This window comes from Dendroctonus ponderosae, unplaced genomic scaffold (assembly GCF_020466585.1).
Source record: "Dendroctonus ponderosae isolate FM_Combo_2020 unplaced genomic scaffold, Dpon_F_20191213v2 Dpon_F_20191213_1, whole genome shotgun sequence".
Classification (NCBI taxonomy): domain Eukaryota; kingdom Metazoa; phylum Arthropoda; class Insecta; order Coleoptera; family Curculionidae; genus Dendroctonus; species Dendroctonus ponderosae.
In genome coordinates this window covers 5,278,099-5,281,591 of record NW_026017110.1, presented here as the reverse complement: position 1 = coordinate 5,281,591, position 3,493 = coordinate 5,278,099, and positions in this window count along the sequence as shown.

Genomic DNA, 3,493 nt, shown 5'->3' with positions numbered 1-3,493 from the left:
TTCAATGTTCTATCCCGTAGAAGAAACTTTCACATGCCTTCATTTGCTTCGTTTGTAATGTTCAGGTTGGTACATGCACATGCATTAAATCAGAAATTCCGACTTTTTAAAGTAGAGAGATGGCAATGATGATTTATTTTTAGGTCAATCTTTACCAAGTCGGTAAAAATCAGGATAGCGAGCGATTTGAATGAAATTTTCAGCACTTTCGGACTCAACCGTCGTCTGCAAAGTTCCAAAGTTTCAAGTTACTCCTTGCTCTAGAGTGGAAGTTACGAATTTTTCAAGCAGCGGGTGCAGTTGACTGAAAAGTTTAATTTTCAAGTTAATATGTACCAAGGCACTAAAAATCTGTATACTGGAGGATTTCAATGAAAATTTCGGCGATTTTAAACCCGTGTGTTGGCCTTATAGTATCAAAGTTGCAAGTCGGTACTTGCGTTAGATCGGAAGTTACGCCCATTTGAACTAGATGGTATAATGGGTAATTTTTAAGTTAACATTTAATAAGTCAATAATAATCCGCGTAAACGGCGATTTGAATGAAATTCTGAAAATTTTTGGAATCAGTTGTGCTCTACAGATTGTGAAACTTTCAAGTTCCTACTTGCCTTATACTGAAAGTTAAGAATCTTTCAAGCCGCGGGTGCAGTTGCGTGAATATTTTCATTTTCAAGTTAATATTTACCAAGTCACTAAAAGTCTGTATATTGGACGATTTGCATAAAAATTTCAGCACTTTCACATACACTTGTTGGCTTCAAAGTGTGAAATTTGCATTAGATAGGCAGTTACGAGTTTTTGAAGATGAGAGTGCAATTGTGTGAAAACGTTTATGTTTAAGTCAAACATTTACTCAATCTGGAAAATTTAGGATTTAGACTCAGTTCAACAAAATGTTGTAATTTTGAATATCAGGGCTTTCTCAAGATCACGAAAAAATCAAGTTGTTGTTTTCTTTCGATTAGAAGTCAGCAATTTTCATCAATCATAGCAGTCATTTTGTGTATGGCAATCATATAAAATAAGTGTTGTAAGACTTTTTTGACCGAAAAAATATAAGTACATATAAAATACAATTATGCAGCTACTATACGGTTCATACAAAGTTTTCATCCGGTGCGTCAATGCGTTAATTAATGATTTCATAATTAATTAAAATGCTTTTCAACTCGAAAAGTTCCTCAAATCCTCCTTGAAATCTTTCAGATGCCCTCGAATCATAACTGTATATTAGGACGGGATCCAATATTTCCAATGCGCCTGGTTTAGGTGCCATAATCCGGTTTCACAGCTCAAAGAAACTGAATTTATTTAAAGTGGAAGATTTTCAGTCTTTATCTATGGTGGAAGGACTGTGGCCAAAAGTGTCATACTGTTACGCATCCGGTGTATTTCAGCACCAAAACCGGTTTTATTTAAAAGGGAAATTTAAGCCGGTTTCGATGGGTTCATTAATTATTTTGTACGTACAATAACAAATTGTCTGAAACAGTATTGGCACTCAAGATGACATTGTTTGCCAAATTTCGGGTTAAAAATGAGCTGTGGCAATTCGAGCCTAGTTTTTCACGCAGCCACTGGATTAAATCCGGTCTTTATGACTTCTTTTATTGATCGAAAGCAGACGCTCATTCTTAGATTAAACGCATAAAGATCAATTAGGATCGTCAAGCTACCCATAAAAAGCTTTCAATTTTAATGCGACGAAAACCTTTTCTTTCAATTTTTAATTTAAAGAATTGATCTCTCTTTTAATAATGGAGATTTTTAAATATTTCATGGAGCATTATGTTGGGCGAAGTAATTTGGGGCGAAGTAATTTGGCCATGTCGACAGTTTGAGCTCTTGGTAGAAATAACTGGGACTGGGAACTACCTACATCCCAGAAAAGTCCACCTCCTGACTAAATAATTAACGAACATTTTTACCTGTTAGGTGTTGCGAATTTTTCGTTGTCAAACGGGGACTGAAACGACCCATTTTTCCCGTCGCTGATATTTCGAAGACAAATCTTGTTAAAAGTTTAATTCTTTTGCCCAACTCCTGCCTTGAATAATGGGGCATTTGCTTTGAATTTGTAGCCTGGGGATAAACTAATTTTCAGTCCTGGAATATTAAACGGCCGGCAGTGGCAAGTTCGGTTGTTTATAAGTGAGACAAATTCGCGTTAATATATCGAGGCGATTATGGAAGAATCAACTTTGTGGGCTCAAACATTCCTAGGCAAATTACCAGCATTTAGGACATGGACTTGTACAAAATTTATGAGCTTTTCAGGTATGAGACGTATCATATTTGTTTAACACGGCAGGGCAGAAATTGTAGGCTAGCGTAGCAATAAGCCATGGCTTTATCCCATTGTTAAACCGTTCCATTGAAATGCTAAGCTGGTTCAGGAAACCAAGGAATTCGAAAGTAGATCTGTTTACATGTTAATTTGGTTCAGTGCAACCGTATCTAACTATACCCAATCGTTGGGTTGCAAACAAAAGTATAAAAGCTCCCTCAAGGGCTTGAGAAATTTCGTAAAAAAGCAGTAATGTTTCATTATTGATTGTTCACTTTCTAAAAAGGTCATTTAGTTCTCTTTGTAATGAAGTGAAAATGAGCAAAAACCGGACGGAAAACAAGAAATTTTGGCATAATCCTGCACCTAAATGTCTGATGTTAAAATTTCGCCTTTCGGGTCAAAACTAGTCGAATTTACTCAATTTTTATTTATTTTACAACTCATGTTCTTATGACTGAATCGAATTTTCAATTCTCTATCCAACGATGCCACAACGAATTCTGTTTCTCAAATGGTTCTTGAGAAACGTCGAAAAAAGCAGCGTCATGTTTGAGTCGATTATACATCTGAAAAAAACCACGCAAATCGAAAACTTCTTGAAATCAAGACTTTTTTGAGAAGACTGCCAACATTTTCTGATAGATGAACTACTTTCTAAAAAGGCCATTTAGTTCTCTCTGGAATGATGTGAAATTGAGCATTCTTGCTCATTCACAAGTCGGAAAACATGAAATTTTGGCAGAATTTTGCACCTAAGTGTCTAATATGCAAATTTCGCTTTCTGGGTCAAAACTACTCGAATTTTCTCACTCAAGTTCTTATGACTGAATCGAATTTGCAATTCTCTATCCAACGATGCCACAACGAATTCTGTTTCTCAAATGGTTCTTGAGAAACGACGAAAAAAGCAGCGTCATGTTTGAGTCGATTTTGTATCTGAAAAAAACCACGCAAATCGAAAACTTCTTGAAATCAATACTTTTTTGAAAAAACTGCCAACATTTCTTGATAGATGGAGGACTTTCTAAAAAGGCCATTTAGTTCTCTCTGGAATGATGTGAAATTGAGCGTTCTTGCTCATTCACAAGACGAAAACCATGAAATATTGGCATAATCTTGCACCTAAGTGTCTAATATGCAAATTTCGCTTTCTGGGTCAAAATTACTACAATTTCCTCACTCAAGTTCTTATGACTGAAT